We start from the raw sequence: 24,076 nt of genomic DNA on the forward strand, positions 1-24,076 counted from the left end.
CTTTGGGATTTAAAAAAAAATCCAGGAATAAATGGAAAACTATACCTTTAAATAATGTCGGCATTCTGGCTCAATGAGTCAAACCAGAAGAATTATTCCAGTGACTTTCAGTTAGTAAACTGGTTCTGAAGGTATTTTAGTTTTGCATTCTTTTCTGATCTCTCTCTGAGAAGAATAAAAGGAGAACTAATTGGATTTTAAATAAAGCTGGACCGATGCTTCCAAGAACTTGTTTAGAGATGGATCATTAAAACTGGATCTATTCCTAATTAAATATTTATTTAATATAAAAAAATAAATAAATATATTTCTTACAAACTTAACCTTCTCCCCCATTTTCTTGCATTTTCCAGCTGCTTTTCTAACCCCTTAATTCCATAGTTTGGCTGATTGGATGGCTATTCTGACATTACGTTCTGATGGTAAAGGCCACAAACAGAAAAATCAGTATTAGTGGGATCAGTTAAGGAGGGAAACCATTTCTAGTATGGCCTCTACACAAAACTCAGGTACTCTGCACATATTTGATCCTGGTTAAATTGAGAAATTTTGCATCATCTTGGAAGCATTGAATTAGGGTGAGAGTCATTTTGGACACACTGACCATCCTCTCCAGAGACTGTAGCACTAACAGAAAACCATGACCTTTGGCAAGCAGAATTTCTGACACATTGATTTAAGTGGTAGTAGTGGAAACTTGGTGAAGAGACACATTGAGCCGTATAGTATCATCTTTCCTGAAAACTTCAAGCTTTCTGATGCAGTTTGAGATCTAATCCTTAAGGGTTGGAGAGTTTACAATGTTGAAGATTTTATTCAGTTACTCAAAAGACAACAATAATAGTAGCTTGAATGTGCTTATCTTTGAAAGTAAGTGTTATTTTTAAATATAATTAAAGAGAAATAGCTCACAGTTTAGAGGAAAAAAGGAATTAGTAGTAGAGTTATTATACTGTCTCTTAAATAGTGGGATGATATTAAACGGTTATATTCTGGAAGCTCATGTTCTCACTGCTTTTGAGGTCCATGCTGCCCAACCACGTTCAGGCATGGATTCAGGAAACACCCTTGACCTTTCATGGAGAGAGAGCTTCCTCACACCAAACTCTGCTTTGAAATAGAATGTGGCAGAGTTATAAAGCCAGTCCAACCCTATAAATCAGCGAACTGTGCGAATTTTCTATTGTGAATAGTTCTCAGATCGCTATGTCCAGACCCTTCACCAATCCCCTATTTCCGTCTCTAGTCATCTCTTATCTGTAACATTAAAAAAAGCTTCCTAACACATCTCCCTTCTTCCAGTTTTGTGTCCTAAAAGTTTTCTTACTTGCACAGTCAGAATGATTTATAGAAAATACTTATCTGAGCATATCATTCCCCTGCTTACAACCCAACAATGGGTGTCCATCATCCTTAGAATAAAAGTCAGTCTTCACAGTAGGAGGTACAAAGACCTCCAGAACTGATCCAGTACCTGCCTCTCCATCCTCATCATTAATCTTCTTCATCTCAGAGTTGACAACTCCAGTATACCTTTTCACTGAGAGTAGTTCATTGGGATACAACGTCAATAGATTTCATGCCTCTTTGCTTTGCTAATGCTCTTCCCTCTTCCTGAAACCCATCCCATGCTTTTGCCTAAATATTATTCATCTTCCAAGACTAAATCAGGGATAATATAATCCAGCAAGATTTCCTTCAATCTGCTTATTGGACTAAATACAATTCTACTTTGTATCACCAATCTGATTCATTGAAATAGCCTGCTTGTATATGTGCCTAGGGCCAATTATTAATACTCCTAAATGCAGACCACAAGGCCACGTACTTAGTAGGATCTCATTAAATATTTGCTCTGCTGAACTAAAACCAACCAAAACAAAGTGTACTTAAATTTTGAAATGTTTCTCTTCACATTTCTGTACTACAGTTTAAATTATTTGAAATTCTGAAGTAAAAGTTAAACGTGAAGAGTTTCGTGTGCTAAAATAACTGTAGAATTATTTTAACTTAATAGAAAAGGACTAGAAAAAACAAAACAAAAAGTAAGAGAATGATCCATTCCACCAATAATAAGGCAAGAAGATGATATTCACAAGCCTAAAACAACTTCAGAAATAAGCACCCGCTTATCAGGATCTAAAGAAAATCAAGGGAATCCAAGAGGAGCCTAGCAAAAATATAGGCTGCAAGTTTAAGCTAAAAGGCTTTGCATTTCCTTTGGATTTTCTATCAGTACATGGCATCTGATACTAGTAATATCAATTTGTTCATTTGTGTTTGTGATTTACCTCATTCTCCTAAAAGTAGTGTGCAGAGAAAAAAGAAAGTTATTTTAAGATTCTAGTTAGTTTGTAGGTAATTGAGGTAATTTTACCCTATGTGAATGCTTTATCCCACATCCAAATTACTTATTAAAATACCAATGACTTTGGCCAGAAAATAGAATTGTCTGGAAGTCCATTTGGTACCTTCATTTAATTTGACATTGAACCAAAAAAAAAAAAAAAAAAGCCTGTCTTTTCTGAGTTTTCAAGGAATTATAATGATTACCCCGCATAAAATGTACTTATGTACTTTAACCATAGAATAATATTACTTGGAAAATAAAACACTGGGTATTAGTTCTTTAGAAGTAGAAAATTTCTTAATTTAACGAAATACGAAAGTAGAACCCTGTGAGCTTCAGCTTTCAGCTTATGAAATATGCAACAGTATGTGGAGGGGGAATAGGGGAGTCTCTATATGATGCCATGGAGATTCTAGAGGAAATGATTTTAAAGTAAGTCACTGCGCTGTCATCAGACTGAAAGTAAAGATGCAACCAGCAGAATTTCATAGAACTGTGCCTGGCATGTAGTAGGTGCTTGATAAATATTTGTGAAATTAATACATGGTTGAATGAACTGGCAGAACAATGTCAGCTCCTACAATAGCAATTAATTGATGCATGTGTGAACAAGGAGGCCACTCTCCCATCTCCCGGCCCTCGACTCACTTATAGTAACCATCAGAAATACCATGAGATGTCATTCCTCAAGAAATCCACAGAGTGATTCTATTTCTTCCACTAACTCTGAGTCACAGCTCTTCCCCACATCCCCATGCTCTTTTTTATCCCATCTATTTCCCCCATGAATGAAACTGGAACAATATGGTAATGTTGTGCTCAGATATAAAAGAAGATATTTATAGGTGATAAAAAGGAGAGTTTGGAGAAACAAGATAAGAGAGCAATCTGGTAAGAGAGAAAAGGACGTTTCAATGTAAAATGTCAGAAAAAGAGAGAAAGCGGTGATTTTCAACATTTTGTGGAAAGAGATTTTTTTAGTGTCCGTGTAAGGAACAAAAATGTGGAATATTAAATAGCTTCAGACTTGGGTAGGCTGTGCTAATGTTTTTTTATATGTTCCAACTCAACATTTCTTTCCATATTAACACAGCAAATATTTACTCATTTAGTGTATTTCTCCCTCAATAGTTTCTATACCCCAACACATACATGTTTGAGAAGAAAATCAAGAAAAAGTTGTTCCAGGCATAGAGTTTCTTCCTAACTTTACTCCGCACAGATTTTTCTCACCTATGTACCATTTAAGGCTGCCAGAGGATATTTCATTAGGAAAAATAGATTTTGCTCTTGCCAGACAAGACAAAGGCTGAAATCAATGCTTCATACTGCTAAGTAGGAGATCTGACAACTTTCCCTTACTTTTGAAATGTGTTCGGTAGAACTTGAATGCCTCAGGATGCTATTATACCAGAGGGTATCCAGTTAAGTGAGATGGAGAAACGGAGCATATTTTGACCCATTCTGAAGAATCACAGATAGGGCGACTAACTTGCTCCAATTTGCCCAAGACTTTTCCAGATTTCACATGGAAAATCCTTCATCCCAGGAAATTCCACAGTCTTGCAAAAAGAAGGATGATTGGTCACCTTAATCACATAGGCAAGGCTAAGAAATCTTACAGTAAAGAAGCTTGCTAAATTTTGTTTGAACAATATTTTAAAAGAACACCTGACCATGAAACATTTTTCCTTAAACAGATATATTAAAAATCAAAGGAATTAGTAATCTGTGTTACACACTTTGGGAAACTCTGCTTCAACCCCATCCATTTGTCTCTTTGCCCCTGCAATCTCATTAGCAGTATTCTCTTTATTGCCCTGTCTTGCAGGGCATATGGAAACCTTCAGGAACGATCTACTGATTGTAATTGCTTGAGTCTCCTTCTGAACCTTAGACTACTTAAGCCTTAAGCTGGAAACTTAAAAGAATTTCCATATAGAAAGTATTTCATCACTTCGAAATCATTTTCTTTTCTGAGTCTCTTTCACAAATATTTACCTGTCTTAATGCACATCTTTTAGGAATTTCTACAGGAAGGTAAGGAAAATCTTTAAAAGATCTATATTCCAAGTTCTTTTCTTATTTGCTATTATGTAATTCTGGATGAGTCTTGAATATATGTTGGGCAGTATGCATACATTAAAAATATATATATTAGTAGAGAGTTTGGGGGCTGCCATTCTATGACAATATAAGCATTCATAGAACTCTCCTCTGATCCTTCTCTCTGTAGGAATAACCATACCTGAGGGGAGAGGACAAGGAGATAAAAATGCCTAGAATGGAATATAAACCTTTTCAATGTTTGGGAAGGGAGAAGAATTCAGATCTAGAGCCGCTTAGTTCCATTCAACCATTTTCTTTTTTTAGCCAACAGTTCAAGGCTTGATATGGTCGAGCACAACCTATACTTGCCACCGCATCACAAACTAGTACAGGTGCCTCTTCCTGCACCTGCAAATTTGGTCATAGAGGGCAAAGCCCATTTTAATGAACTACAAAGGATTGGCTGAGTGGATTCATGAAATGGACTCCGTTACACTGAATAATGTATTTGTTTCAACAAAGACTTAAATTTTTCTAAATTCAGAGATTTTTTTTCTAACTTTTTCTAAGTAGTTTTCAGCTCTAAATATCTAAGAATTAAAAAGTACTATTTCTGACATTTCTAGCACACTGTATTTACTGATAATGCTGAGGGAGCATTCCTTCTGACAAAATTTCTGATTTTTGTACCTCTGGGACAAGGCCAAGCAAAAGAAAAATGCTTTCGCTGGATACTACTCCCTGAGGTTACTGAGAATGAAAAGGAATAGCTGGAAAAGTACTTCAAATAGTGTATTGCTTTTAGCTGTGCTGCTTTCAAACTGGGCAATTATAGAAACACTGATAGAGACACATCAGTGCTAATTTACATATACATATAATCACATGAATCACTAAAGTTCATATAGCTTATCTGTTCCAATAATTGATAAGCCCAGTATAACACTCTAAAGACTGATTTATACGGTCTTTTATTAAGATACTTATAATGATCATCTACTCTGTGTCAGGTATTTTATAGCCGCATAATAAATACTTGTTATAACTCTTCAAGAAAGACATATCATCTCCATTTTCCAATGAAGAAAATAAAGACACAAAGGTTAATTTACTTACCCACAACCATGTAGTTAGTGGCACAGCCAGGCTTTAAACCCAGGCCCCTGAAACTCCATGGTTACTCTTTTCTCCACTGTTTCCTGTGTAGTCTGCCATATATTCAAAAGTCAGAGATTTAAAATGAAAATATATAACCTTTCATATTAAAATATATTAAACATTTATTAATTTGATCAAAAGGAGGCTGCTGCTGTTTAGTGGGAATTTTGCACTAATCAGAGAAACATCTACACATTTTGTTTTGTGTGATGTGACTTTGGCTTAGTAGTCCTTTGCACACGCACACGCACACACATACACAGTTTTGTTTTTTAATTGAGAGCATTTATTCCACTAGCATTTATTGATAATACAGTACTTGCCTCTGTGTTACACTAAATACTCTCTTTATTTGACACCATGACACAATATTATACTTTGTGACAGTCGTGTTTTAGATGCTTGAGATCCAGAAAAAAAGTCCCTGTTTGTGAAGCTTATTTCTAAAGGAAAGAAACAGGCATAAGCTGTTTCTTATAAATAAACAAGAACATTTCAGAGAGTAATAATTTCTTTTAATAAAGGAAAACAGGATGACGTAATTCTGAGTGACTGGGTTTTATGGGAAGAGTGAGATTTGCAATGAACCCCTGAATTATAAGAAATGTGCACCAAGAACCCGAGGCAGGGTACTCAGAGCAAAGAGAAAAGCAAATGCCAGTGCCCTGAGGGAGACCTTAGTTAAACCTGGAAACAGAAAGACGGTAAGTGTAGTTTGAGCACAGTGATTGAGCAGGAAGATGGTAGAAGAAGAGAGTGGAGAAGTGATAAAGAATTTGGGTTTTATTTATAGTGTCATGGGAAGCGTTTGAAGGAGAGTAATATAATCTGGCTTATATTTTTAAAAGACTGCTCTGGCTGCTGTGCGGAAAATGAATTATGGATGAAAAAAGAGGGGAAGCAAAGAAATCAGCAAAAAGGATTATTTTCCTAGAATAGGTAAAGATGGCCCTGATCTAACTAGGGTGGTGGCAAGAAAGATGGTGAGATGGTGACAGATATTCTGGTGTCCCAAGTCTACTCAAATTACCTTTCATTTCTTTCCATATTGGCACTGGTGTGAACAAAAATGTTATATGCCAATACAAAGAAGGATCTGGAAAGGAGAAGGAAAAAAGATAACAATACTATACCTCATTTTGTGCTCTTGAAATTCTCTGTACACATTCAGCATGAATGAATATATAGGTTTACTTTTAAGACACAAAAATGTTCCATAAAAAGCATCATTTAAAAAATCCAAAGCCCATGCATTAAGCCTACTGTATTCATCTAAGGCAATTTTCTCAGACTTCAAGAGGGAAGCAGATTGATGTACTTTTGGGATTTTCAACCAGTGGCTTTTCAATAAAGCCTGCCTCTATTGATGTTTTTGTTTTTCATTTACCATTTTAAGTTTATACCACTTAAGCATCATCACTGGTATGGCAGTAAAAAGTAAAATATAAAAATAGACAGCTCTATAATTTGGCTTTTAAATGGCTTTACATATTTATATTCTATGTAGGATATGTAACAGATTGTGATAACAGAATCAGGTATAATAAAATTGCAGCCTTACAAATATAGCAAATATCATGAAACAGCTCCCTTCTGCTGACTCAAAGAGTGGGAGTCCCACTTCTTTCATTATATTTTTTCTGTAACAGCTTATCACTCGCAGCACCTTTATAGCAATTCTGCTGCTTTGTCAGTGTGAATGTCCCCACAATAGCACTTTACCTATAGTTGCCATCGATTATTGCATTGGATTTTCTCCTCTGCAGACAACAAATTTGAGTGGCTTGAAATATAAAACTTATGATTCCACCTTTAGTTTCCCATTTCACGTTAGCAATATAGTGAAGTCATTTTCAAATGCAGAAAACCCAAGGCCCTCAGATAGACTTTGTTCAACCTCCATGGTGCTACTCCATTTTATTTCTCCAAAGCCCTTCACATGTGCTGTTAGAGGGAAAAATTCTACTATTTGTATACAGCATCACTACAGTTAAGTTCTGCTTGTTACTACATCTGAATACAAGTGAGGACACCAGAGCATACTGACAGTGACAGCCATCTAGTTCAGTCACCTGTCCACTTGGATGGGAGCTTAAAAGGTACTGTCAAACATTTTTAAGCATGTCGCTTGCATATTTCTTTCAGAGAGATTATTTGAGAGTGAGTAGAGTTGTTTTCCTGTTTTGTTTTGCTTGGAGTTGTTTTTTTTTAAAAAAAAACGTGTTTAGCTTTTCCTCCTCTTCAACCCTAAACTGCAACTCTGTTTTGCTCTACAACTCACAGAAGGGATTCCTTACTGGATTCATGAAGTGGGAACAGTGTTGTACCAGTAGGGGGAGCTCATATCATGCCTATTTTGTGGGTTGTAGATAAGTTACTTTGTAGGTTTGTGTCGTTAGGGTGGAGCTATTTTAACTCTAAAAGCAACAAAGATTTTGGGTTGGAATAAAAGTTATTTCCTCCAATTGAAAAGTGAAAATTTGCTAAAGTTGTAAATCTCAATTACAGTGAGAGTTTAGGTGGCTTTGGTTAATGAATCTGCATGCTGTGGTTGAATTTTTCAGAAAGCTGAAATACGGAGGCTTTATAACATGTTGAAAGATTTCTTTCTTGGTATGTATTATCAAGAAAGTAATACATACATCTTAGTATGTATTACTTCCCTCCATAAATAACAGACACAGCCCCTGATTTTAAGGATTTTTGTTTGTTCGTTTATGACTATAGGTCAATATAAACGTGGCAGGTGCAGGTGTGAGTGGCAGTGGAGATGGGGTTGAATGGGTACTGCTGGCACTCTTAAACTTGTTTTTCTCCTAAATATCTCTTAAGCAAGTTTGCTTGGGGGCCATTTGCCTTTCTCACTAAACTGGTGTTAAACATCGTCTGATGGGCACCAGGATGATGATTAGCTAACTTTCACCCAACTCAATAAGGAAGCAGGGCCTGAAGCACCCTTCTCGCACTCCTTTTTCTTCTGTAAGGTTGTTTGGACTGTCCTTTGAGTTGTCAGCACCCTTCAAAACACTCTCTGTAATTCTGGAATCTCTAATATGTGAACATCAAGCCCCTCATTGCACTGAATGTACTTCTACATTTCCCCCGTGTTTAACGTGTTCACAGGAAATGCTTGTTCTTTACACTTTATTGAGCACCTATTTAAAGCCAGGCACTGAGCAAGAGACAGGAGATTAAATATCAAAGAGGAACAAGACAGGTCTCTACCCACAACAAACTCATGATCTAGGCATTTCTCCACTTGGTGTGTTTGGAAGAGGATGGCTCCAAAAAGCTGTTTTGCTCATCAGAAGAAAGGGGCACAGTTGTCTCCAAACTGGTCCGAATGTTTGACTTTCAAACCATTCCTGACTCAAGCCAGTTGACTAATTGCTTACATTATGCATCACAAATTTGAAAGTCTTTGAATTTGAAAGTACACAATGCTGCATTTGGATGGACTTTACTTATGTAGCCACTTCTGTCATACAATTTTCATCCAAATGAATGTGCGATTTCACAGGTTGAATCTGTTGTGGAAACACTGGTGTGGAAGTGGCAGAGTGGGAGGGAGGAGCCGGGAGGAATGTGAGGGGGATGGGAAAAGGAAACTGGAAGATGGTGAAATGTTCCTGGGCATTTACTCTGCTTCCTGAGGGTGAGCTCCACAATCGTCTAGCAATTTTCTAGCAAGAAAATAACTGTCCTATGGTTGATAAGGCTTTAGCATGACAGAGTGATGACCCTGGACTGGATTCTCAAGCTTAAATAGCTTTTTGGTTCCCACAAGGCAAAGCTCTTTTCTCCTCTCTCTTCAAAATAGACTTTCTTCTGCTGTCAGCATTGCTGCTGCTTATTGGTCCCACTTCAGTGCTTAATTATTATGGCATCAGTGCTGCAGCAGTGGCCTCTTTCCCTGTTCCTTTCACATTTCTTTTTCCATGTATCTTATTCTTCCTGACTTGGACCTACCCGGAGAAGCTGTTCTATAAGCATTGGCAGTCCTGCATGGGCAGACTGACCATGGCCTTGTGTGGAGGCTATTATATTGTGGAATGCATGTAACTTCAACTTCAGGGCCCCTCACTTTGCACAGGCCCCTTCCAGGCCTCTATACATAGTTGAGCATTTGCGACATTGTTTTAGTTTTTTCCACAGAAGTGCCACAAAATTGTATAAGCTCAGGCTCTACAGAAACTTGGGTCTGTCTCTGCCCATGAGTTTTAGTAATCAGATCTTTGGCTTACTTTTCAATTATTGGGTTGGCCAAAAGGTTTGTTCGGGTTTTTCTGTAAGATCTTATGGAAAAACTCGAATGAACTTCTTGGCCAACCCGATATTTTGTTGTTTGCTGTTGGTGTTGTTTTGTGGTTCTGTAAGTAGATCTCCCGTTGCGGAGCACAGGCTCCAGACGCGCAGGCTCAGCGGCCATGGCTCACGGGCCTAGCCGCTCCGCAGCATGTGAGATCTTCCCGGACGGGGGCACGAACCCGCGTCCCCTGCATCGGCAGGCGTACTCTCAACCACTGCACCACCAGGGAAGCCCTTAATGAATATTTTTAATTTCGTTTTTTGTTTTCCCAAGCAGCTTCTTAGTCCAGAGTTGTGTCAGAAGGTTTTCTAATAGAGTTTAATGGACTTTTCAACAATCCTGATAAAATATGGTATCTTAAATCTCCATCACTAGGAATTATGATATAGATATCGCATGAACGTATTCAACAAATTGCACGGCATTTGAGCCAAACCAAATGGTGATATACACCATTAAGATGACTCAGTCAGAGACTCATATTTCAGGCTCAATAGTGACTTTGAAACTAGGCTCCTTGCAAAACCTACGGGGTATTTTCTCAATTCCACTCACCTTGACCTCCTTCCCACATATACACACATATTTGCTTCCTCCTCAGAGGTCTAAGGCTCTCAAAATTTTAGAAGGCAGTTCCAACAGGGTGCCCCTTTCTCAGGCAGTAATGTCACAGTGGAAAACGTCCTCAGAACACTAAGCCTCTGGCAATCATAAAGTCTGTCTAAGGCATTGCTAAAGGAAATGGTGACCCAGTACTTCTCACTGGCCCTATTACTTTTTGTCATCAACCCTGGTCTCAGACAAAACTGGAGTTCAAGTCCTTGGTTTCGACTTCTAGGTCTCAAAAACACTGCTATGGCAAATGACTTTCATTCATTAATTCAACATTTTATGTATCAGGCACTTGTTTTGGGGATATAGAAGTGAATAAAACAGGCAATAATATTAATGTGGTAGTGAAGTTTAGTGGAGCAGGGCAGTGAGGTGAGAGAGGTTGAAGGATGGGGAAAGACTTTTTAATTATCTGGAGTATTTCCTTGAGGCAGATCTACAAACTTTCAATACTAAGCAGTGAGAGTAGCCCATTGCTCAAAGGGACTGCTATGACAGTTCTTTGCATTACCAAATTTTATTAGATGTTGGGTCCATACAGAGGTTAAGCTATACAAGACAGTAAACTGAATATGAAGTCATTAAAAATTCAGTTTTATGTTATTCTTTTGGGTGTCATGAGAGTAGAAAAACTAGCACGTTCAGTTCCCTGAATCACGGCTTCTCATAAAGATGAGTCATGGTGAATGAAAGGGACCACATTTTAATGAACCAGTCTGGTTACTGTAGCTCATCTTTGCTCAGCAGCAGACTGCCTAGGGAACAGGAGACAATCTATTTTTCAAATGAAGAATTAGTCCCCGATGCCATCCTTCTGTTTTGACTCCCTTCTCAACACTATCTGCTCTGTTCCTTCTTGAATACACTCTTGCCTTGAGGGTTTTCCTTAACTACAAATAATAGTAGCAGAAACAATCTTGATTATTGTGGTTGCAATTCCCCATTTTGCATTTGTTAACAAATAAGAACCAAATATTTATTATGCATCTACTATGTTTACAGCACAATGGGGTTAGGAAAGAATCTTATAAGATAATCCCTTCTCTTTGAAGAGGAACTCATAGTCCTTTAAGGGAGTGAAAACATACATATACGAAACAATCAGACCAACAAGCGTGACGTATAGTCATTCAGAAAGGAATGATTGATCAGATGGTAAGATGGTAGGTAGTCAGCAGGGAGAACCTCAAAAACAAGATAGGACATGAGTTAAACTTTAAAGTTGTTTAGGTTTTCAAAAATTTAGCATTTTTGTCATTTTCCAATTTGATTTCTTTTTAAATTCACACACTAAACACTTCCTCCTGACACATGGATAGTGCACAATTATTTTTTATTCCTGGTTTCAGCTGATCATTTTATGAGTGGTTTTAGTTATTTTTCTAGCTCTAGGAGAGGATTCATACTTTGAATGCTTAGTTTTGAGTCTCTTACTGATTCTAGAGGTACTGAAGTGTAGAGTAATACCTTCTGCTGCAGGGAACTATAGTGGAGACAAAAAGATAGGGGAATACAGTAGAGAAAAGACAGCCTCTTCAATAAGTGGTGCTGGGAAAACTGGACAGCTACATGTAGAAGAATGAAATTAGAACACTCTCTCCTAACACCATGCACAAAAATAAACTCAAAATGGATTAAAGACCTAAACGTAAGGCCAGACACTATAAAACTCTTAGAGGAAAACATAGACAGAACACTCTATGACATAAATCACAGCAAGATCCTTTTTGACCCTCCTCCTAGAGAAATGGAAATAAAAGCAAAAATAAACAAATGGGACCTAATGAAACTTAAAAGCTTTTGCACAGCAAAGGGAACCATAAACAAGACGAAAAGACAACCCTCAGAATGGGAGAAAATATTTGCAAATGAAGCGACTGACAAAGGCTTAATCTCCAAAATTTACAAGCAGCTCATGCAGCTCAATATCAAAAAAACCAAACAACCCAATCCAAAACTGGGCAGAAGACCTAAACAGACATTTCTCCAAAGAAGATATACAGATTGCCAACAAACACATGGAAGAATGCTCAACATAACTAATCATTAAAGAAATGCAAATCAAAACTACAATGAGGTATCACCTCACACCAGTCAGAATGGCCATCATCAAAAAACCTACAAACAATAAATGCTGGAGAGGGTGTGGAGAAAAGGGAACCCTCTTGCACTGTTGGTGGGAATGTAAATTGATAGAGCCACTATGGAGAACAGCATGGAGGTTCCTTCAAAAACTAAATGTAGAACTACCATATGACCCAGCAGTCCCCCTACTCGGCATATACCCTGAGAAAATCATAATTCAAAAAGAGTCATGTACCACAATGTTCATTGAAGCTCTATTTACAATAACCAGGACATGGAAGCAACCTAAGTGTCCATCGACAGATGAATGGCTAAAGATGTGGCACATATATACAATGGAATATTATTCAGCCATAAAAAGAAACGGAATTGAGTTATTTGTAGTGAGGTGGATGGACCTAGAGTCTGTCATACAATGTGAATTAAGTCAGAAAGAGAAAAAAAAATACCGTATGCTAACACATAGATATGGAATCTAAAAAAAAAAAAAAAAAAAAAAAAAAGATTCTGAAGAACCTAGGGGCAGGACAGGAATACAGACGCAGATGTAGAGAATGGACTTGAGGACATAGGGAGGGGTAAGGGTAAGCTGTGACAAAGTGAGAGAGTGGCATGGACTTATATATACTACCAAATGTAAAATAGATAACTAGTGGGAAGCAGTCACATAGCACAGGGAGATCAGCTCGGTGCTTTGTGACCACCTAGAAGGGTGGGATAGGGAGGGTGGGAGGGAGAAGCAAGAAGAAGGAGATATGGGGATATATGTATATGTATAGCTGATTCACTTTGTTATAAATCAGAAACTAACACACCATTGTAAAGCAATTATACTCCAATAAAGATGTTAAAAAAAAAAAAAGATAGGGAAAGTTAGCAATTTTCAGTCTCATCACTATAACCATAGGTAATTTTTATGACTTGTGATATTCTGATATAAATGCGTTAAGGTAGATTTTGAATATATAATTTTCCACTGAGTATCATATAGTATTATTTTGAAGATTTGATAATAAGCTCCAACTCTGTGCCATGTAATTTACTTTTCTGATGGCTAAAATGCTGGCTAGTATCAGAGGTGGCTAGTTTTCACATCAAAAATGATACATCTAGGTTTACAAACTTCTTGATACGTGGTATATTAGATGTATAATCTCTAAAACATATATCCAAATAAGGGCTGTTCTTCAGTTTGATCCTTCATGGAACTATAATCACACTTGAATAATAATGCTATCAGTCAATAGATTTTCTGTGTCTGTGTTTTAGACTTGCTTAGAGAGCCAGTATACAACTGCACACATTTCCTTACTTTATTGTGAAATCTAATTTAAGGAAAAATGGCATTGCCCTTCTTGGTCACCTGCCTCATTCGTTCATATGACAAACATTTGCATGGTCTTCCTACCCTCAGTGTTCCAGGCCCTGTGCCAGGGAGGCACAGATCCTGCCCCTGAGGAACTCAGCACCAGTGTAAGAGGACAGGCAAGAGTGTGGCAAATGATTAAGAAGCCAAGGGCTGTCAGAGACAGAGGAAATGGCATGTAAATACATGGAAGTGTGGAACAGCATGGCATTTTCAGGGAACAACAGATGGTTTGGCATGACTAGAAAGTAAGATGCAGGGAGAGGAAGGGTGCACATGATGCTAAAAATGTTATTTTAAGCCAGACAATGAAAGATTTTCTTAAGTTTAAAAAGACTGTATTATCAAAGATTTTGTCTGTCCCTTTTGCCATAGTCTGGAAAGCTGCTTTACTTTTACTAAAATTTGAAAGATTCAGTACAGGAGGAACAAATGATATAGTTGAGCCTAGAAGTACAATATGTGGTATCAAAGTGATGTCTTCTTGTGAGCTAGTTATTTCCCTGTTCAGTTCAAATAATTAAGAAGACCACAGAGGGTACTGAAACTCACTTTTATGTGTGTTTTTATTGTTTTGATACTTAAAATGCCTTGTTCTATTTAATTTCTACAACAACCTCATAATAGACATTCATCTCCCCATTTTACGGATGGGAAAACTGAGGCTCAAGGGAAAAAATGCCCAAGATTTCCAGGTTTCTAAGAGACAAAATCAAGATTCAAACGTAGATCTGCCCATCACCAAGGTTAACGGTTTATACTGCGCTGACACTTTTTCCTTAGTCAGGCTTCCTTTATATCATATTTGGATGTGAACACACTCTGTTCTGAAGGAAATTTAAATCCTAAACTGTTCCATGTGTCAGGAAATGTTAACGTCGATTTCCCTAAATCACAATATTTACATTAAACATTCTGGAGGTTGCCAGGGAGAGAATTTCATAGCTATCTGATCTTCAGCTTTCTATACAAACTGTATCTTGGCCCATTAATCCTCAAATTAGGGTAAAGAACAAATGGGAATATTACAAAGTCTCTAAGTAAGAGGAAGCTCTTGAGTATGACCTTAGGAAACGTCTCTTGATCTCAGTTCCTCGTCTCCAAAATGAAGGGTTTGGACTAACAACCTCAAGAGTCCCTTTGCGTGGCCTCAGGTTTCTGCACAGAGTCCAAAATAAATAGCATTTAATTCTATAGATACAGTATATGCTGTCTCAGAGGTAAGAGAACACTGTAGCTGTGATTATTTATAACTGCCAAATTCAGAATCAGATTTGAGAACTGTGATCTTTGTGTTTATTTTTAAGTACTCTCATGGCCTGCATATTTCTGGCATCTGTAGGATGTGTTACTGGTGATATACCTGGTTTATAAACAGAAAATTGTTCTTTAAAAACAAAGTGCCTGTGTTTAATTTTTAAATCAATGGAAACAAAATAATCAGGAGTATGTGGCATTGCAGAGCGCCAGTTACTCTGGGGAGGCAGTAGGTTGGAGGGGTTAAGGCTGCAGGCTCTGTGGCCGCACTCCGTGGGTATAAGTCCTGGTGCTGTCACTTCCCAACTGTGGACCTTTCAGCAAGTGAATTCCATGCTCTGTGCCTTCATTTTGTCATCTGTAAAACAGTTCTGCCTCATAGGGTTGCTGTGGGAATTAAATGTGCCAATGTATATATAGTAGCTAGAACAATACCTGGTCCACAGGAACATTCAGGAAATATTTCTTGTTAGCATTTTTGGATAGGAGATCATTTATTTGAATTAGAGAAACTATACAATTAATGGATGAAATACAAATATTGAAGGTAAACTCCAAGAAACCAGGGGTTTTTATATCTTTCTTTCACAGCTATATCCTCAGTGCAACCTAAGTGCCTGGCTCAGATTAGGTGTTTCGTAGATATTTGTTGAATGAAAGAATAGGTCAGTTCTAGACAGTGTTGAAAGTTATGTTATCCTGTTTATTCCAAACTTTCCCCTGTGTTTTAATGTTTCTTATGTTCAAAAGCATTATACCATATGCTATAAATCATATAACATAATGAATGATAACTAACAGCTTTAGTCTCTAGAATGGCTCCTGTTTCAGTTTCTTGTGATATTGTAAGAAGAAATATCTGTAAATCTAAGATATCATGGAAACAATTTTTAAGTTTCATCTTTTTTATTTTTTATTTTTTTGACAAGTAAGAAAAAATCAGACCTCTAGTTATTTAGCCATTTCCTGGGTCTTTGCAGTCCTCTTTGTGCAGTAGCTGTATTGGTCCAGCTGTTGCAGTGGCTACTTGGGCAGCTGCTGGGCAGCACTGCCAACTACTCTGGATGGTTTTAAACTGCTTTCAGATAGAAGAGCAATCCAGAAATTCCAGACATACTGATCCACCTCTCTTTTCCCTTGTCCAATTAGAAGCTATAACCTAGAACCACAGATTCCAAATTCAGGATCCTAGCCTCTGGATACGAATTCATGCTTGTTTTGAATAGTCTAACTTTGATAAAATCTTACGTGCAGTCTTAGTTTTAATAATAATACTTCAGAATTACAGTTATGTAAACCAAGTATTTATAGGATTTTCACAGTCTTTATCTTATTTTATTAAAAACCCATGCTTTCTTCTTTATTCTTTCCTGTACAGACACTGTTCCCAAGTCACTGTTGACTTGCCAGAGTGACAAGGACAGCCACTTTAGTTAATGAAACTAAATTATTCCTCCCAGTAGGCTCTAGGTCAAAAACATGCCGATATTTAAGGTGACTTCCAACTTTATACTATTTTAAATATTTTATTATTGTCTCAATGACTTTGTTGGAAGCAGAAGCTTTGAAAAGAAAGAGATAGGTGCAGTACCAACATCTGATGACTGTCATCCGGTGAGGTGCATTGGCCCATGAGAGAAAATTCACTTTTTGTTGCAGGAAGAATTATGGATATACAATTTAAAGTTTCTGGGAAGGGTATGGAAATTTTTGCATAAAGAGTTCATGGGCTTTCTGGCAGGAAAAAGACAAAAAGCTCCTCTAAAGCCTTTCTCCCCAAGATGCAAGTTTACAGAAACCTGTCAGAATGGAGGAAGGTGCTTTCCAAAGGCAGGGGTGGGAAGAGCAGGGAAGTTTTCAAAATCAGCTGCATGCAGATGGTGGCTGCACTGTCCCCAGCCTCATGAGGATACTCCTGTGTTTTAGTAGACTGTGGAGGTGGAATCCAAGCAGACCCGACCTTCTGGAGACTGCCTGAAAAGTCTCCAGACAAAATAGAGAAAAGAATATGAATGCTATCAGCAATATGAAGGCACAAAAAATTTAGATGGATTATTAAAAGGAGATTCTACTTTACTAATTGCCCCCAAACAAATGAAACACAAGATAAAATGATAAAATTTGTTAAAGTTGATACAAAGTTCTCTGTGGTCATAGGAAACACAGGCATCATTGAAGTATTTAGTTTCTAAATAGAAACTCTCAGCTATTCTTGATCTGTGTGATTCGAGGAATGAATATCAGTTATGTCTAAATCAGAAATTTAAATTAGCATGCTTATTACACTAATGTGGGAAGTAAAGTGTTCATGTTATTATGTCCTAACGTACTCAAGCCATACCCTCAGTCAGAACCATCTCTCTCTTACAGGAAGCTGTAACGAGCTCTGCTCTATCCATTAGAGACAGTTGATACAACGTTATGTAATATTTAGTACCCCACACCACCTACCCTCCATGCACACCTACCATTTCTGGGCAAGACGAGTCACAAGCCCAGATTCTAAATACTGAAGTGTTAACACTGCCAAGTCAGGTCCCTTTTCCTTACAGCCTTTGACTCCTCTAATCAAAGAAACCCAAGAGAGCCACTGGGAACACACAGAAAATCTTCCTCATTTTTTAGAGCAGCCATGTCTCTAATCAAAAACTGTTAATGGAGTTAGCATTGCATTTAATTTCCTCTGCCTTCAAATTTAAGATACAAGTACAGTTTTATTTTCACCCTCTCCTCTACCATGAAAGAATACAAGCTGGTTTTGATAAAATTGTATCTAAAAATGAAAATGCTATTTTATGTTTATTTACTGATGGAACCTGTGCCAGCAGTTCTGGTGCATTCCCGAGTAGGCATCAGCCATCTCATGCATATTTGAGTAGCATCAGCACTTTCGCCCTATTCAAGTATACAGTATTTCAAACATTAGAATGTACGTCGGCATCTGTGGCAGATCAGCATCTTTCTAAACAGAAAACAAACACTGCAGACAGTCTATAGTATGCATTTTTCATATCACAGGTGTTGCTTTCTCCCCCAGGAAATATAAGAATGGCAAATCAACAGATATTAGCCATCATGAGTTAGGATCTGTCTTCTGAATGATGATTTAAAATAGTCTCATTAAAATGTCCCATGATTGGCAAAATATATGATGGTCAGCCTGCTAAATAGTTGTTGGTCTCTCATGGGCAGAGTACAGTTGACACTGGCACCTGATCATTGGCCAGCATCAGTGAGTCTGCACAGAAGTGGTGATGCCTCAGCAAATATGCACTAAGAATTAGCTATGCATCAATACATTGGCAGATATGAAATGAATATATATACCAGGAAAAAATTCAGTGGAAGGTAGGATGCACAATCATCTATGAAAATCCATGATTTCTCAAAAATAATACCCTTATTTAGGTATATCCTACTGTATAAAATGCATTCAAATTATTTGCAAGTGTTAGCATTAAAAGTTATATGAACATATAATTTGGTTTAGTCTCTACCTTTTGCTCATATCTAAAATATATTTCTTTTATAAAGGTCTCTTGAGCAAAAACTAATTCTTAGACTTACAATTTTATCAAAAGTAATAATTCAAATATTTAAATGTAGACTCTCCACTGACTACTGAAGAATTTTCTTAAACTTAACATTACTATGCAGTTTAAATGAGATATCAAATTTATATTATGCATAAGGTTCTAAACTGTAGGGCTCTAATGGAGACTGACATGACTAGTTCATTCCTACTGTGCATGCTAATTAATTCACTCATACAAGGTTTTGATTAACTGTATTCTAAATATAGTTGTCTCTGCTTATAATAAAAGTTAAAAACAGTTTTCAGCATTTCTCAACTTTTTAATATTAGTAATCTATAGGTTATTCCAACATAGTTCTTTTGAACATATTAGACAAATGCAATTGTTAGTTAATAAATCAGATATCATGGGCTTCCCTGGTGGTGCAGTGGTTAAGAATCCACCTGCCAGTGCAGGGGACATGGGTTCGAGCCCTGGTCCGGGAAGATCCCACATGCCATGGAGCAACTAAACCCATGCGCCACAACTACTGAACCTGTGCTCTAGAGCCCGCAAGCCACAACTACTGAAGCCCACATGCCTAGAGCCCATGCTCCTCAACAAGAGAAGCCACCGCAATGAGAAGCCCACGCATCGCAACGAAGAGTAGCCTCTGCTCGCCACAACTAGAGAAAGGTTGCGCGCAGCAATGAAGACCCAACGCAGCCAAAAATAAATAAGTTTATAAAAAAAATCAGATATCATTAATGAATCAGATGACTCTGATTTTATTAAATATTTTTCCATTTACTAATCTATAATCTATGCTCATTTCTACTAAAATAAGTATTTAGTGACTGTCTGCTACGTGCAAGCACCATACTAGCTACCTTCATAGATGCTATCTTTGGCAACCTTTACAACTCCCAGTTAGAAGTTTTGCAATTGATAAGTGTGACTCTGCTCCCTGAGGCCACTCATTACTTTTACAGCAGCATCAAATCCTTTTTGCATGACTCTGTTGAATTATATGATGTCTTGGTCTCTCTCTTGCTTCACTTACCTTCCATGAGGTTAGAAATAATTCCAACAGCAGTATTCCCAAATAATTAGTGCCTATACAAGTGGAGAGAAATCTCTGATTCTAGTGCGTATTTTAGTCCTTGGTAAAGATAGGAAGGTGGTAAAGATAGGTAAAGATAGGTAAAGATAGGAAGGTGAAGAGATCCTATGGCCAATTGTTCTATCTTGATGCAAGCCTTGCATTTAGTATTTAACAGACAAAAGACAGCTCTTCACAGTCACTCATAGTCACCCCAGTGTTGTCCTGAGCTGGACAGTATGGGTCACTGAGTTATGCATGAGATAAAAACTGGCAGCCATCCTAGTGCACTCAGTTCTTGATTATGTATGAGTGTATTATTCTTCTGCAGGTAACACTTTTCTCCAGGTTACCACCTCCTAATTGCTATTATGGGACCTCCAGTCCTCTTTCTCCCTGAACAAATCTTTCCCAGCTACTCTAAAAGCCCCTAAGGACCTGACTCACAAGGAGGTTCCTTAAAAAACTACAAATAGAACTACCATATGACCCAGCAATCCTACTACTGGGCATATACCCTGAGAAAACCATAATTCAAAAAGAGTCATGCACCAAAGTGTTCATTGCAGCTCTATTTACAATAGCCAGGAGATGGAAGCAACCTAAGTGTCCATCATCAGATGAATGGATAAAGAAGATGTGGCACATATATACAATGGAATATTACTCAGCCATAAAAAGAAACGAAATTGAGTTATTTGTAGTGAGACTCTAGGATGGACCTAGAGTCTGTCATACAGAGTGAAGTAAGTCAGAAAGAGAAAGACAAATACCGTATGCTAACACATATATGTGGAATCTAAGAAAAAAAATGTCATGAAGAACCTAGGGGTAAGACGGGAATAAAGACACAGACCTACTAGAGCATGGACTTGAGGATATGGGGAGGGGGAAGGGTAAGCTGTGACAAAGTGAGAGAGTGGCATGGACATATGTACACTACCAAACGTAAAATAGATAGCTAGTGGGAAGCAGCTGCATAGCACAGGGAGATCAGCTCGGTGCTTTGTGACCACCTAGATGGGTGGGATTGGGAGGGTGGGAGGGAGGGAGACGCAAGAGGGAAGAGATATGGGGACATATGTATATGTATAACTGATTCACTTTGTTATAAAGCAGAAACTAACACACCATTGTAAAGCAATAATACTCCAATAAAGATGTAAAAAAAAAAAGGTGTTTTCTTAAAAAAAAAAAAAAAAGATTCCTGAACAATTACCCTCAGCCAACGTGGAACGTTTACCATTTTCATCCTCTTGGGCCCAACTCTCTTTGGTCATATCACTCAGAAAGCCAGGAATCACCTGGAGAGCTTTTAAAAAATACCTGATGCATATGTTCTTAACCTAGGTAATAAGTCATCTCTAGGGGAGAAAAGCTCAAAGGAAATAATGCTGGAAGACCCACCTCATCCTGAATTTTCTAAAGAGAATGAAAATATAAACTCAATGTCTTAAATTCAGCCTATTCTACAAAGCTTTGGAATAGTGACAAGGACTTGTACCGAAGACAGAGAGAGGCTGAAAAGAAGCATGCCAGGTGGGAGGTTCTTCCCCCTCTGCCCCTTGTTCCCTAGGAAGTTGTAATAGAACTGAATGTCAAAGGAAATTGTGAGGTACGTGCTGCTTGGACCACAGAGTGTGTGCCCAGGGAGCATTTCCAATGGCTTGCGGGTGAAACACATTAGGAAAAATGACCCAAATTAGAAGAGAACTAAGAGTGAAGCAAAGACCTTAGGATGCAATGTAAAGGTGGCTATACCTGTTGTGTGTATCGCTGTGGAATCATGCACTGTGGGATACACCAAAATCACCCTGTGAGTGATGGCTTTAGTTTCTGTTACTTAGATTTGTTTCGTTAACATTGTAATGAGCCTTCAACTGGACAGTGTTGGGCTGAGCAAATGAGGATATTTCCAAGATGTTGAATCAAAGCTTAAGTAAGACAAATGAAACTTCCACAGTGGTTCTTATTTTCAGGGGATGGCTGGCACCTGGCTACTCCATTTATCCTTTGGTCAATGTAGGCCTATGTTTTATTGCCAGTAATGACAATTCCTACGTGTCACCATCCTTGTTTATGTATATTTTTAGACACAATTTGGTAACTGAGTTTCCATTAAGGAAAACACACAGATTTTAAAAAATCAAAAAGATAGTGTAGTTCATTCATTTGCTCAGTAATTAATTTTTAAATTAATTTTTCAGCCATATGTATATGGAAGAATAAGATAGGTCTCAAAAATCACAGTTTATTAATGTCAGCTATAAATAGTATATGGCGATGAAACATTGGTTTCCAGAGCTTAAGATGGGATTGTTCTATGGTGGGCCTTTCTGAACCAGTCAATACCAGGTGGAAGTTCTACCTAATAAGGCACCAGAATATTAATTTATTGTACTTGAAAGTTAGCCATGAAGTTATATAATATTTTGCTTTAATTGGACCATGTGTGTAGTCACCTCCTTTACCAAGAAATTGTATAGAAGCATATGATGTTAAGTATAAGATATACTTATTATGACGCCCTTCTCTCATTGGAACATGTGATTGCAACACATTTCATTACAGGTTATTTACTGTTCTTCAGGGGTTAAGACTATAACCACCACTGTCGTTACCACAAGCACTAATTTTGAGTCCAATTACATGGTGCACATACAGAAAGAACTTCACCAACTAATCTCTTACTCTGAAATTCATATCTAAGGCAATTTTTAGATTCAGTGTGCTCTAATATTTCCTCTCCATCTTCTTTGTCCAAAGCTCCATTTCTTCAAATACTAAAAATCTCCCAGAATAGTCTCTAATAAGCCCTACTCTCTAACAAAGAAAAGCCCAAATGAAGCTTGAAGGATGAAACAAGCATAATTTGAGCTTTTTCTTGAATTCCTCCTTCCTCTCCCCTCACCATGCTTGTCTCTCTCACTCTTGTATACACACCCACTCATACATATTTTTGGAGGCAGAAGAGCACTGCTTGCTTTCTGTGCAAATTAAATTGCAAAAAGAAAAAAATGTTGATGTGAAGCTGAAATACACTCATCAGACTAACAAGTGCTTCTGGAAAAGCTTTCACTGGACGTCATCCTGTGGAACTCAGCTCCCTTCCTCTCAGGGCCACACACATGAGGCACAGGACCTTCTATCCCTTCAAAACTTGTTAGACAATGAACAGGATTTGGAGGACAAATTAAAGTCCTGAACATGGTAGTCACAAAGTAGTGGGTTGTGATCCTGGGAAATAGGGAAGAAATAAGCCGTTCTTCTGTTCCTTCTCTCTTCTTTTTGTGGTTTTCTTGCCACTCCAAAAATACTGGAGATGGCTGCAGGACTTAGGGGCCTCCTGGACACAGAAGATAGTCTAAAAATACATTTGTTTAAAACTTTAAAAAGCCATCCACTCTAAAATTTGTCTTCTTTTGAGGTAATCTGTTACACAAGGCTGCTATAATTTGGCTTTTGGCAGTAACGACTAGTTATGCCAGAAACAGATCATAAATAATGTCTAGATAAATGCAGTGTTTTTATTCCAGAGGCAGCCGGCAGATGCTTTGTGTGCCCTGCTTTCTCTTGCTGACCAGATTAATTTTGCACCATGCTTTTACTCTGTAATGCTTTGGAACAAAACAAATTTAAAATGTGTCTTTTGGCCACTTGGACTTCCTCAGATCACTCAAGGTAACATTCTTCAGTAATAATAAAGAGTAAACTGTCTTTTTAAAGGCTTTTCTGATAATCAGTGACTTAGCACACAGCTCCTCATAGGCAAGGAGATCAAAGGCAGAGTAATCAGTACTCCAGAGATGTTCTTCAATTGTCAAAATTCTGTAACATGTCAGGTGTGGGAAGAAGGACAATGAAAGGAAACAGAAACCTAGGGGAGCAGAAATCTCAACTTTCTCCATGGACTGTCGCTCAAGTATATGATTATAATTTCTGATAACCTTGTCTTCCCCTTCTATGACATTCATGTAATAGTGGAAACTATGAAACCTTTCAGATCTAGTACCTTCTCCTCAGAATGCATGTTATATCTGGACAAATAACATTGCTGCTTTCCCAAATGGAATAGTAACAGGACCTTAAAAATCAGGCTTTTTTCTTCTTGTTCTGATGATGGAACTTGACCTTGAAATATAGCCCAAATGAATAACTAGGCAACCTGAAGGTAAGCATTAGCTTCAGTGATTGTGGGAAGCATGATAAAGTTTCCTCTCATAACAAGCAATTCTAAGCTCGATAGACAGGCTTTCCCTAATTGAACAGGCAT

General features: G+C 37.7%; 1 protein-coding gene across 1 annotated transcript in view; it reads left to right on the plus strand.

The window, feature by feature from the left end:
• TMEFF2 (transmembrane protein with EGF like and two follistatin like domains 2) overlaps positions 1-24,076 on the plus strand; it is a 250,423-nt gene that overhangs the window by 24,734 nt on the left and 201,613 nt on the right. The window lies entirely within an intron of this gene.

This window comes from Globicephala melas, chromosome 7, assembly GCF_963455315.2.
Source record: "Globicephala melas chromosome 7, mGloMel1.2, whole genome shotgun sequence".
Taxonomy (NCBI): domain Eukaryota; kingdom Metazoa; phylum Chordata; class Mammalia; order Artiodactyla; family Delphinidae; genus Globicephala; species Globicephala melas.